Here is a 14,251-nt window from a genome sequence, read left to right on the forward strand (position 1 = left end):
ATTCTGCAGTTGCACATTCAGGAACAAAAAAATAATTATTAATATGTTGTGACTGGTTATATACCAGCTCCTCAGACTACCTAGGTGATACATGATAAATAACTGAAAGTTTGTGTTTCACTAAGATTTAGGAGTGGTTTTCCTAAAATTGAATTAATAATCTCTTTTTAATAATCACATTTTTCAGTTTTTTTAAACCTCAAATATTATATCTTGTAAGTCTTTGGAGTCCCTAAGTTTATTTGGAATGGTATATACAAAATAAACTAAAAAAAGCTTTGAAATATTAAATCAAGTAAAGTAGTAGGGCATTAGATTAAAAGAATTATTTGATGAATCAACCAAGTGCAAGAACCGAAGACCAAAACTGCTACATCTGAGTCTCCCAAATACGTTGATGCTTCTTTCAAGAGGTAGAATTTAACGCCTCTCCCCTTGAGTGTGGACTGGACTTAGTTGCTCACGTCTAATGAATAAAATAAGGCTGATGTGATAGTGGTCATGTATGGATGTGAGAATTGGACTGTGAAGAAAGCTGAGCTCCGAAAAATTGATGCTTTTGAACTGTGGTATTGGGGAAGACTCTTGAGAGTCCTTTGGACTGCAAGGAGATCCAACCAGTCCATCCTAAAGGAGATCAGTCCTGGGTATTCATTGGAAGGACTAATGCTGAGGCTGAAACTCCAATACTTTGGCCACCTCATGCGAAGTGTTGACTCATTGGAAAAGATCCTAATGCTGGGAGGGATTGGGGGCAGGAGGAGAAGGGGATGACAGAGGATGAGACAGCTGGATGGTGTCACCGACTGGATAGATGTGAGTCTGAGTAAACTCCAGGGATTGGTGATGGACAGGGAGGCCTGGCATGCTGTGATTCATGGGGTTGCAGGGAGTCGGACACGACTGAGCAACTGAACTGAACTGATGTGATCGTGTGTGTCTTTGGAGATGAGATCATAAAAAGCATGAGCCTTCCTCCTTGTCCTCTATCTTGTGGGTCACTAACTCTGGGCAAAGCCAGGGGACATGTCGTGAGGCCCCACAGGTAGCCCTCTGGAGAAGTTCATATAGCAAGAAACTGAGACCTCTAGCCAACAGCCATATGAGGGAGTCTTCTGGAAGCCCTCAGCATAGTCAAGATTTCAGCTGACTACATCCAAAGCCAATGTATTACAGCAACCTCAGGAGAGATTCCAAACCAACACCAGCCAATCACATAGTGGCTCCCAGATTCCAGATCCACAGAAACCATGTGAGAAAATAAATGTTTACTGTTTTAAGATCCTAAGTTTTGGAGTTAACTTGTTACACAGCGATAGATAACTAATTCATATGTCTTTTCATCCATAGAGCTCATTCATTTATGAACAGATTCACAGACTCAAATATTTATAGAGAGAGGCAAGTTGTGAATAACAGGTATAATAAAAATGCAGTAGCACAACATGTTAGTAAGTAGCAACTGAGTCTAGGCTTCAATACCTAGACTTACTTGAGAATGGCAGGAAGTGTGATAAAACTGGAGAGAACCAATGGACCACTTGAGGAAGAACACCTCTCAGTTCCACTAATTTTTGCCATAGGGAAGGTTAACCAGTTGTGCCAAATCTTTCATTTTTCATGAGAAGCAAGAAATCCATGATTTTTTTGATCTCACAGTTTTTAATGTTAGTCCATAATCACATATAAAAAAATACCATGCAGGCCAACATACTGTATAAGTTAATTGTGAAGGATAACACTCTACAAACCAAAAAACTAACTACCAAATAATAACAAAAATATTACTATAATAATCCTCTATGTGCTTAATTCAACTCAGAGGCACCAGTTAGTTACCATCTCTGGTTCCATTATTCTTTTTTTTTTTAATTTCCATTAATTTAGACATGTAATACCCATACATCTTTGGGATTTTATATAATTTTTAATTTTATATTGGAGTATAGCCAATTAATAATTTTTGATAGTTTCAAGTGGATAGCAGAGGGACTCAGCCATACATTATACACGTATCCATTCTTCCCCAAATTCCCCTCCCATTCAGGCTTCCACATACTATTGTGCAGAGTTCCCTGTGCTATAAGTAAGTCGTTGTTGGTTATCCATTTTAAATATAGCAGTGTATACTTGTCAGTCCCAAACTCCCTAATTATCCTATCCCCAATCTTTTCCCCCTGGTAACCATAAGTTCATTCTGTAAGTCTGTCAGTCTGTTTTGTAAATAAGTTCAATTTTTATCATTTCTTTTCAGATTCTGCATATAATGGATATCAGCGTATATTTCCTTCCTCTGTCTGACTTATGTCACTAAGTATGAAATCTCTAGGTCCATCCATGTTGCTGCAAATGGCATTATTTCATTCTTTTAAATGGCTGAGTTAACATTCCATTGTATATATGTACCATACCTTCTTTCTGTCATCTTTTATATTGAAAACATTGAATTGTTGAGTGAAGAGGATGAAATTAAGATAGCTAGTGCCCATCTGTACTGTTAGAGGGGACTTGTCAAAAAAAATAATAACCTGGTAGAGCTGATTTAATTTACAGGGGAGAAAGGGTTCCTCTTCTAATGAACAGGACTTAACGATTTCCTACAAACCTTTCATGGTCTTATTCAACCAGACTTTGTATTTTGCCTGAGGCACATATGGATAAAAAACATGAGTGTGAGGTCAACCTTTTATTTGAGTTAGTTCGCTGTTGACAAGGAAATGTAACTTCTGGATGTGGAATTTATATCCTAATAGCAGTGGATATTCATTTCCATTAATTCTTTCAACAAATAATTATTAGTGCCTACCATATAGCAGGCACTGTTATATATGGTAGTAAGACTCCTGACTTCATCAAACTTGCAGAAAAGCAGGGTAGGCAGACAATAAGTAAGGTAGAAAACCCATAGAATTATAGGTAACTGTTACAGACCAAAAAACAAAACAAACAAACATAGAAAATCAGGGGAAAGAGCTATAAAAGTATATGAGTAAGAATAAAAATTTAGGTTTTAGGCTGAATGTCCAAGAAGAGTGGAGGAATGCCATATGAACCAACAAAAACTGTTTTAGATGTTATTTGGTTTTCCACTTTTATGTTATGTTTTAAAATCTTTGTTTCAAAAAAAGATCTTTTTAAAGAATTTAATTATATCAAATCTTCATGGGTGAGTCTGATAATTTATCAGGATAGACATCTTTAAAGTTGGCCATGGTTCAAATGCAGTGTTGTTTGTGATTCACTTTTTCTCCAGTGAGTCTGAAATGATTTACACATTGTGTACAATGGCTGTTTGATGAGGACTTCTATTACCTTTTGCTCTGGACTGAAAGTTTGCATTCCCCCTAATTTATATGTTGAAGCCCTAATATGAAGGTATTAGGAGGGGGCCTTTGGGAAGTAACTAGGTTATGACTTTAGAGCTCCCAGGATTAATGACCTTCAAATAGACCAGAGAGCTAGACTCATTATCTCTCTCAACAGTGTGAAAATACAGCAAGAAAGTGCTGGCATCCTGATCTTGGACTTCCAGCCTCTAGAACTGTTATTTAAGTTACCTCTATCTGTTAAGTTATCTCTATCTGTTATTTAAGTTACCCAATCTATATTATTTGTTAAAGCAGCCAAACTCATAAAATACTTTTTCAGTTACCAAATATAAGTTGACCTAGCCTGGAACTTTGAACATCAAATTCTTTCCCATTTTAAATGACTTTGTTGATTGTCTTTTCCTAAATGTCAGAGCTAACAAATAAAAAGGGCTTCCCAGGTGGCACAACAGTAAAGAATCCCTCTGCCAATGCAGGAGATGCAAGAGAGGCAGGTTCAATCTCTGGGTCAGGAAGGTCTCTTAGAGGAGGGTATGACAGCCCACTCTAATATTCTTGCCTGGAGAATCCCATGGACAGAGGAGCTTGGTGAGCTACAGTCTATAGGATTGAAAAGAGTCGGATGTGACTGAGCATCCATGTACACAACAAATATAATAGTTTTTGCTTTCAAATACAATAGCTAATAGCTCTAAAATTATGTCTACTTCTTATTTTTCTTAGATAATTTTTCTCAGTATTTAACAGTAATTTTTAAAAGAATTTTCTTTTATAAATATACTTCAGTTTCATGATATAAGTTTACTCTAAAACATTTTCTACATGATTTTCAAGTGGGTTATGTTTCCAAATAGTGTATAGTCAGCTATGTTATATTCAACTATTGATTAGCTAGTTTTCAGATATAGAACTTTTTTGTTTGTTTTTATTCACCCCTTTCTCATAATTTTTGGCATTTTCATGATCATTAGTGTCTGCAGGAGACAGTGAGGTAACCACAAATTAATCAAGTTCCTATTCACTCCTAAGTGCCTTTATGAGGAGAAGGAAGTTAAAACTATTGATTAAAATTAGAGTTAGTGACTTTTTATGGATTATATTTAACATACTGTTCCTCTTCACTGACAGCATATGCAGTTTGAGAACAGACTGCATATATTGTATCCACACTGAAGAGAAAGTTAGAAAAACCAGTTAATGGATTTAAAGGAAAATACACAAGTAAAACAAATGTACTGCCAGAAATAGGCTGAATAATATTTGGAAAAAATTAAGATGGAATTCAGGAACTATCAGGATGCTAACTTAGCTGTATTTTATACTTTCAGGGTGAGTCAGGAAAGAGCTGGGGGAAATGGACAGATTTAAAATAGAAGTGAGGCTGTTCTCTGCTTAGTCGCTTAGTCATGTCCAACTCTTTACAACCCCATGGACTGTAGGGTTGTAAAGAGGCTCCTCTGTCCATGGGGATTCTCTAGGCAAGAATATTGGAGTGGGTTGCCATGCCCTCCTCCAGGGGATTTTCCCAACCCAGGGATCGAACCCAGGTCTCCTGCATTGTAGGCGGATTCTTTACCATCTGAGCCACCAGGGGAGCCCTAAAAGTGAGGACATAGGGATTATTCAAGCAAACTTGACAAAACTTGACAAAATTTGCATGTCTGAATAGAAAATCCTTGATATTTTTGGATTTAATGGTCAGCATCTTATTCAGTCATAGGTGTTGTTTATACAGTCCATTCAAACATGTCATGTAGTAATTTGTCAAGTTTTGCTTGGGCAAGAGTTTGAGTCCTGGACACTACAAGAGGTGTGAGTTTGAATGTAAACTTCCACCCCATGTGCACACTCAGTGAGCTTTTTATTCATTAGCTCATATGTTACTCCATTGCATATACAGCATGCCCATTGAGATTCAAGCATACATCTACTTTTTTAGTTTCATTTTGTGGTATAATATGACCTTTGGAAATTGTATTTACCATGGTACTTATAGATAGGAATTCCAAAGTTAGCATAGCAAATTCTTCCTGAATGTCAAGGAGTGTGTGTATGTGTGTATGTGTGTGTTGCTAAAGAACCTGTCTGCCAGTGCAGGAGAAGTAAGACATGAGGATCCAATTCCCGAATCAGGAAGACTCCCTGGAGGAGGGCATGGCAACCCACTCCAGTATTCTTGTCTGGAGAATCCCATGGACAGAGCAGTCTGGAGGGCTACAGTCCACAGGGTCATATGGATTCGGACATGACTGAAGTGGCTTAGCACGCATGTGCATGTGCATGCATGAGTGCACGCACACACACACACACGCATATTAGTAGCCTTCTTTATGTGGTTAAATCAGACAATTTTTTTTCAAATATTTGTTTATTTATTTGGTTGCACCAGGTCTAAATTGCACCATGTGGGATCCAATCCCATGACCAGGGATCCAACTCGGGCCCCTTGCATTGGGAGTGCAGTCTTAACCACTGGACCACCAGGGAAACTCTAAATCATAGACTTTCAGAATTAAATGTTACCTTGTGTATAGTCCATGGGGTCGCAAAGAGTTGGACACAGCTGCGCGACTTTCACTTTCACTTGTGTGCGTTCTAAGTCGTGTCAGTCGTGTCTGACTCTTTGCGACCCTATTGACTATAGTTTGTCAGGCTTCTCTGTCCATTGGGGTTCTCCAGGCAAGAATACTGGAGTGGATTGCCATTTCCTCCTCCAGGGGATCTTCCCAGGGATTGAACCTCTCTCTCATGTTTCCTGCATTGGCAGGTAGGTTATTTACCACTAGTGTCACCTGGGAGGCCCTTCGAGATCATTAAAGTTACTTTTTGAAGAAATGTACTTTAGATTCCTGTTCCTAGTATTCACTAACCAGCAGTGGATATGGGACAACAACTGAATTCTATTCTTAATTTTCTATTCTGCAAAAATATGAGTTTTGACCATATGATCTACAAAATTTTTAAAGTGTGTATGATTTTATCACCAACAGATTAACCCAGGGTGCAGGAAATTGTTTAAAATAAACCACTATCTAAGTTGAAGTATACAGCAGAAGCAATAAAAATTGTGGCTAAAAATAAAATTAATGTGTAAAGTTATGTTAAATCACAATTCATATTAATCTTTTAGAAGTTGGGCAAAATTATTCAATTTGACTTTTAGTTGAGAATTCGGTGGATGTTTACAACCTAGGATTGCTTAAATTACTTGTTTTAAAATAGGCTTCTACTTTTTATAAATACCTAAGTAACTATCTTCAACAACCATCTGATTCTTAGCATCACTTGAATAAATTGGCAAATTTATCTTTATAATAAAAGAAACTTTGAATAACAGTAAAGGCAAAATAAATAAGTAAATAAAACTACACATTTTCTGTGGATACTTAAATCCTCTCTGTTGAAGTTTTCAGTGCTACCAACTACAGTTGAAATATATTATTGATCTGTTTCAAGTAGCAATTTGCAGGAATAAGCTTAATATGTAAATATTAGAAGGACATTGAATTTGGCAACAGTTAGGATTGATCAGGGAGGAGAAAAAGAATCCTCTTCAATGAGGAGAGTGAATTTTCACTCTCTTATCAGAAACAAACTTAGTCCTGTAGTGCATAAAATGTTAGCTTTTCTCAATTTGGTTATGAACACTTTTATTTTAAAGCAATGTTAACAAAATAATCGTTTGCCCTTTAGGGAACCCTTGAAAGACTTTACTAAATGTAGCTCTTAGGGACATCTGTTCGCAGTTTCCAGAAGTTCGCTTTACAAAATCAAAGTCATCATAATAGGTGCTGTGAAAATTCCCAGTGCATGGATAGTTTGCCATGGGAAATCAAGGCTGTCAGATTAAATGCTTGCAGAACCAGCTGAATAACAGAGAAGGACATATCTATTTGCTTGAAAATATATTGTTAATATTGTTGGGGATTAAATGATTTGAGTGTTCCCACTGGAGCTTCTACAGCAAAGCATAATCATCTAGTCTCTTTGCTGACTGAAAAAAAAAAAAAAAAACACCTCTAAGCTTAATGGCAAAAAAATTAGGCTCTACCTATACTAACACTTCAGTTTGCACTGCTGATTTCTCAGTGATATACATTCATTATTTGATTCTGTATTCTTTTCAGAATCATAATTTGGTATAATGATGTGTTAGAATTTTTTAAAAATAAAGTATAATCTAGCCCTCAGTTTGTATACTTGTAAATTTCCTCAGATCTAAAATATACTCTATAAATAATAATAGAAATGTAAAAAATGTATGCACAATAAACAATCAAGTAAAACTGGTGCACAGAAATCATCAAAACGTTTTTTTTCTACTTTACTTCCTGAGATGAATTATTATAGCAAACTGTCATGGCATCTATGAAACATTATAAATGATAGCAAGTGACAGGCTGTGAGTCTGGCGCATTTAGTCTTGTTAAGATCCTTAGACAGAGCACTTGCAGATTCACACTGAAATCTAGTCTGAAAGGATTCTATGTTATATTCTTATGACAAGGTGGTGGGTCTGATAACTTGCAAATTCTTGACTTTAAGAGTCTACCTTAAGAAGTCATTTCCTCTGTTTTGTGCAAGGCAAGTCCATTTCACATGTCAAGGGCAATTTTTCCCCCCCTTTTTTTTTTTTTTTAATCAAAGCTTACTGAATATTTCTCTCTGTCTGAATGTGAAAAGAAGACAAAACTTAATTCCAAGGGGTTCTTACTATTTATGAGTTTCTTCCCCCACCTGTGGCTGATCCTTAGATTGCCAGGTTTCCTTTTATATATGATAGCTCTGCCCCTTTATTTGTTTTCCTTTCAGAGTCTAGTTAGATACTCACTAACATTTTATTTAGGCTACTACAACTCTTTAACTTCTTTCCACTCTTCATATCTCTGGTCCCCAAGCTATTAAGACCTGCAAAATTCACACCTGCTGTGGCACCCCCTCCCCAGGTCATAACATTTCAGGGGCTGGAATAAGCACTCAAAACTTACTCTGAAATGCTCGTTTTTTTCTCCTTTTCATTCACCAGAAGCTGTTTGTGACGACATTATTAGTTTTACGTTATGTGTGCTGTGTCTCTCCAGTCATATCCAACTCTTTGCCACCCTGTGGACTTGTAGCCCCCGCTCTCCTCTGTCCATGGGATTCTCCAGGCATGAATACTGGAGTGTGTTGTCATGCCCTCTTCCAGGGGATCTTCCTGACCCAAGGATCAAACCTGTATTTCTGATGTCTCCTGCATTAACAGGTCGGTTCTTTATTGCTAGTGCCACCTTATAGATAAAAGAAATTTAAGGTCAATAAGTTTTGTTAAAACCCAAAGCATTATCCATCTCACCTTACAGATAAACAAACAGGGTCAAGAAGATTTGTGAAAACCCAATCCTCAGACTCAAGCTGAGAGATCCTGATTCATGTCCAGTGCTGTTTCCACTGCCAGGAAAAGCCTTCCCTGTCCTAACTCTGCTTTTCATTCAGTCCTCCCCTACCCTTCAATTGCAATGCATCAAGGCAAACTGTTCTCCTGTATCTGATCTTGTATTTATTTCTATCTGTCTTGTTCTTTGACTGCCTTCCATATTTATCAGCCACCCTAATGGGTGACATGGAGAAGGAAATGGCAACAACCCACTCCAGTATTCTTGCCTGGAGAATCCCATGGATGGAGGAGCCTGGCAGGCTACAGTCCCTCCAAAGTCTACTTCATTTATTGTCATTCCCTCGCTAAGTGGTGTCAGACTTTTTGTAACTCCATGGACTGAAGCACCCAGGGTCCTCTGTCCTCCACTATCTTTGGAGTTTGTGCAAACTCATGTCCATTGGTTGGTGATGCTGTCTAACCAGCTCATCCTTTGTTGCCCCCTTATCCTCCTACCCTTCTCCTTTAATTTTCCCCTGCATTAGGGTCTTTTCCAGTGAGTCAGCTCTTCATAACAGGTGGCCAAAATATTCGGGCTTCAGCATCAGTCCTCCCAATGGATATTCAGGGTTTATTTCCTTTAGGATTCACTTCGAGTCCTACTTTAATTAAATCTCAGTGATTTAAAAATTTTCCCTCCTCAGAGCCCCATTGTATTTTTCAGAGGTAATGGAATTTTGTCTTTCCTAATGAGTTAACATGTCTCATTTCTCCATAATTTGGGACCAAATTTTATTCATATATGCATCATTCATGACACAACAAGATGCTTTGCACTGAGTACATTCATTAAGTAGCAGTAAAATGTATGAATAAATAAAACAATGACCATATACACACCAAACTTTTGCCACAGCAATGAAAATATATTTTCAATCAAAGCAGGCAAATATTTATGCAGAATGGTCACAACCATAAAAATAATATACAATTTAAATATATATTGAAATAAATGTGAAAAGAAAATACTTTCAAATATAAGGGTTTGAATTGAAAAGGGAAGAAAATGAATAACATAAGTGTGTAAACATAATCATTTCTGACACATACTCTAATATACATATGTATGCAGAAAAGCAAGGAAAGAAGTGCTGTATTGAATAATGCTAGTTGTCAAGGGAACTAAACAGCTTGATGGAAGAAGAAGAAGAAGAAGAAAAAGAAGAAATTATCTCAAAGCACACACAAGTGATAAGTTCTAGAACAAACAAAACAAAATCTTTAGCTCTTAAAGGTAGTCTCTCTCAGCTGGGCCTACCAGCATTATTCTCTTTAATGATAGTAATTGATGGTCTAAATAAATAAAGCATTCTAGTATTTAATTTACAAATTGTAACTCATGCAATTCTCACAGCAGTCCCCTGAGAAAGAGACCATTAACACTACTTACTCCAGAGCTCCCAGCCGAGGTTCAGTAGCTTAAATTAACCACTCACTGTTACCTGGTTAGTAAATAGTGTAGCAAGCTTTCTAATCCATGATTCTTCATCTTTAAAGTACTTGTGCTTCTTCCAGAAATTTGTCTTGTAGCTATAGTTAACTAGGATATATGTGCACTGATATGTATGTAAGAATATACTTTGCAGTAGTACTTGTAATTACAAAAGTCTGGGGGAAGAAACCTTCAAGTATATTTTAAAGGACTAGCAAAAGAAATCATGAAATGTTCGTATAAAATGAAATATTATGCAGCTATTAAAATGAAGTAAATCTATATGTTGATTTGAACTACTCTCTAGAATACATTTTTAATTGAAAATAATTACATTAAAAAAGCTATACAGAATGCTCCAATTTTTTTCATATGTATGCATTTATTTTCCCAGGTGGCACTATTGGTAAAGAACCCACCTGCCAAATGTAACAGACATAAGGGACACAGGTTCAATCCCTCAATGGGGAAGATCCCCAGGAGGAGGGCATGGCAACTCACTCCATTATTCTTGCCTGGAAAATCTCAAGGACAGAGGAGCCTGGTGGGCCCTAGTCCATAGGGTCACAAAGAGGCACAACTGAAGCTACTTATCATGCAGACACACACGCATGCATTTATTTTAAAAATTTAGATATCTTTTTTTAGATCATGTGCTTTTTATGCTTCACTGTTTATCTCAGTAAATATTGTTCAGAGAGCATCTACTGTCTAAATTTACACATTAGTGCTTATAGACACAGCAACCATGCAAAAGAGATATTGAAACTGCAGTGTTGCCTCTGAAAATAATGTGGGTGGCTCAAGGTCAAAGCTAGATCTCTAACATAATTCTGTCTACCTCCAGAGTTTTATTTCTTCTCACTGTGCCAGTGATTCTCAAACCCAAGGTGATTTTGTCTACCAGGGAACATTTGTCAGTGTCGGGAAACACGGAGGTCAAAGCTGCTGATGAGAAAGGGTTTGTACTAACATTCTGTGCTGTGGTTAGTCACTCAGTCGAGTCCAACTCTGTGTGACCCCGTGGACTGCAACCCACCATGGACAACTCCTCTGTCCATGCGGATTCTCCAGGCAGGAATACTGGAGTGAGTTACCGTGCCCTGCTCCAGGGGATATTCCCAATCTACGGATTCAACCCAGGTCTCCCCCATTGCAGGCGGATTCTTTACCATTTGAGCCACCAGGGAAGTGGGGTGAAAAACAGGAATACTAGTAAACAACCTACAAGACTCAGTAGAATCCTCCATTAAAAGGAACTGTTTGGCCCAAAATGTCGATAGAGCTGAATTTCAGAAACTTGTTCATACCAAAAAGACTCCTGATCCTCAGAGAACAAGTACCTGTACAAAACCTGACATTGTGACTGTAGGCCTGTTATCACAGTTTTTGATTAAAATAGAAAGCCTTAAAAATATATGAATAAAAACAAACACTTGGTGTTTGTAAAAGCTGCTGGTATGAAATTGCCTTGGAGAGGAAGATAGGGATAGATGGCAGAGAAAGGAGGGGATATATAGTTCTTTCATGTTTTCTTTCTTTTAAATGTAACTTAATGAAAAAGAATCAAGATTTGCTTCTCTTATGTTTCTGTTTATACTTATATATTATATCATAATACAGAGAGTGTGCTTATCTTTCCCAATTTTGATTCGTTTACCAATTCAACCTTTTATCAAGTGACTATTTTGAGCTGGGCACCATATAGGTGCTAGGTAAACAGCAGGGCATGCAGCATGTAACAATTCCATTACTAAAGGGTCAGTATTCCTAGTGTGAGAAAATAGTGCACCCTTGACACTTCAACAACATAGATTTGATCTGCATGGATCCACTTATACAGAGATTTTTTTTTCCACAGTAAATGCTACAGTATTTACTGTAATAGATATGCATTTTGTTGAGATCTTGGATGCAGATAAAGATGGAGAACATACTCAGAAAGCTCACTATAAGTTATACTTAGATTTTCAACTTCCAGGAGGGTGCAGTGCTCCTAACTCCTGAGTTTTCCAAGGGTCAGCTATGAAAGCAAATACTCAAGTAAAATAAAATTTGTCAAGTGGTAAAAGACACTAATGGAGAAAATTCAACCCAGGCATAAGAACAGGGAATGCAGAGTTGATTTGGGAGAAAGGAACCAGAAAAATTACAATTTTATGTGTAGATGTCACAGCAAGTTTTCAATGGGAATGGCAGCTGAGCAAGAATCTCTAGGAAGTAAAGGAGTGAGTCATTTTCAGGTACTTGGGGGAAGAACATTTGAGGGAGACAGAGAAAACAGGAAATTCAAATTTACTATGGATCATATTTTCAAATACTTTTTGCTTTTAGGTGAGTTTTTGTTTTTATTTATTTATTTATTTTTTGCTTGTTTTAATGCTCTAGGTATTCACCTCACTCTCCTCCTCAATGGAACTTTTGCTATGTTTAAAACATTCCTGATGTGTGTGTGTAATTCTAATGCTGCCATTAAACTAATCTAGTAAAATAGAATATATAGTTAATTTATGCATATGAGCTAAAAGTAGTCATCTACATTAACTTTATTTCTCTAAAGGGAAGCTTTTAGTTTGCATGTGTTGAAATTCTTGATGATGATGAAATTAGTTCTGCCCCATGTGTTTTGCTTTATTTCCAATTAATTTTATACAAAGTTGCTATTAATGATTATACATTTTAATAAGAAAGAAGAGAAACTTCTAGTAAATATGATTATTTCAAGCTGTTATGGTTAATGTTTATAGAAATAACTATAAATCAGTCACATGAAGAAATTAATTATAGTTATTTAGAACAAACTTAACTTTGTAGAACTTATAGTTTGTTGCTTTAATTTCAAATGTTCTAAAATTAAAAGCTTGAATATTTATATGTTTATAAAATTGTATCATGCCAATGAAAATTATCTCAATTTAGAAAAATTATTATCATATTCTTTAAAGAAAGCTTGAGTTTTTTTGAGAGATTAAAATCTAGACACCAGAGTATGCCTTTATAAAATATTACTCAGTAGAAAATATTCATAACATTTGTGAAACATGGAATATAATGCTTGAGAATGATTATTGTAATGAAGAATTTTTAAAACAGTTCAGAAAAAATAATTCCTTCTATCACAAGGTTTGAAAAAAAATGTTAATTCTCTTAGGTATACAAATTATCATCAGTGCAATTATAATAGATATTTATATAATTAGTATTGTCATGTCTATACCTGAATTATGTAAGCATGTTCTACTTCAGAAAATACAGATGATGAAAAGCTGGCCAAATAGCATATTATTTAAAAAGATTTAAATGATATTTACTTCAAAATCATATTTACAACCACTTTTTCAGTAAAAGATGCAGTGATTTAATTGTTATATTGCATTTCTCTCTGTAATTCAATATATACAACCAGTCTATTTTAAATGTACTATAATTATGCTATGTATTTTCAGTGATTCTGCTTTCAAATCATACTTTTTCAAAAGGGATAATTTATTTTTTAGTGTAAAGTTAACAGTGTCACTTAGTTCAAAGAACTTTGAATATACCACCTAAATTTTCTAAGTCATCAGCCTTCTAATTGCCTTAATACTATTCATTAAAGTAACAGTAATATATGAAATATATCCAGGCAATTTGCCCAGTACTAAGTATAGCACATAGTTGTCTTCTCTAAGTACTCGAACTACCATTAATGAAAACTAATAGCCCATCAAAATTTTCATTAAAAGTACTGTGAGAAATCTCCAAAGGACTATATGTGATTTTATTCCAGCAATTTTTGTCACCTTAAATTGCTGTGTTCCAATATGTTACTCTTCTTAATGCTAATTACCTTACAGAATGGATAAATACTACAATTCCAAAGTACATCAAGTACTATTTTTTTAACTAGATTATAATTAGTGATCAGAGAATGGTTTCATTAACATAAATGGAATAATTAAATCATCTCAGCTTTATTGTACTTAAAAGCACTCAATAGTGACTTTTTCTCTTTTTGTAAACTACTAAAGGTTAACTTTTTTGGACTCATTTTCAGTAAAATTATATTGTTCATGTTCGTGGCATTAAAATAAG

The 14,251-nt window shown here is 35.9% G+C and overlaps 1 protein-coding gene across 1 annotated transcript in view; it reads left to right on the top strand.

Annotated features, from left to right (window-relative positions):
* LRP1B (LDL receptor related protein 1B) overlaps nucleotides 1-14,251 on the top strand; it is a 2,064,747-nt gene that overhangs the window by 1,409,386 nt on the left and 641,110 nt on the right.

Source organism: Odocoileus virginianus, chromosome 13, assembly GCF_023699985.2.
Source record: "Odocoileus virginianus isolate 20LAN1187 ecotype Illinois chromosome 13, Ovbor_1.2, whole genome shotgun sequence".
NCBI classification, from domain to species: domain Eukaryota; kingdom Metazoa; phylum Chordata; class Mammalia; order Artiodactyla; family Cervidae; genus Odocoileus; species Odocoileus virginianus.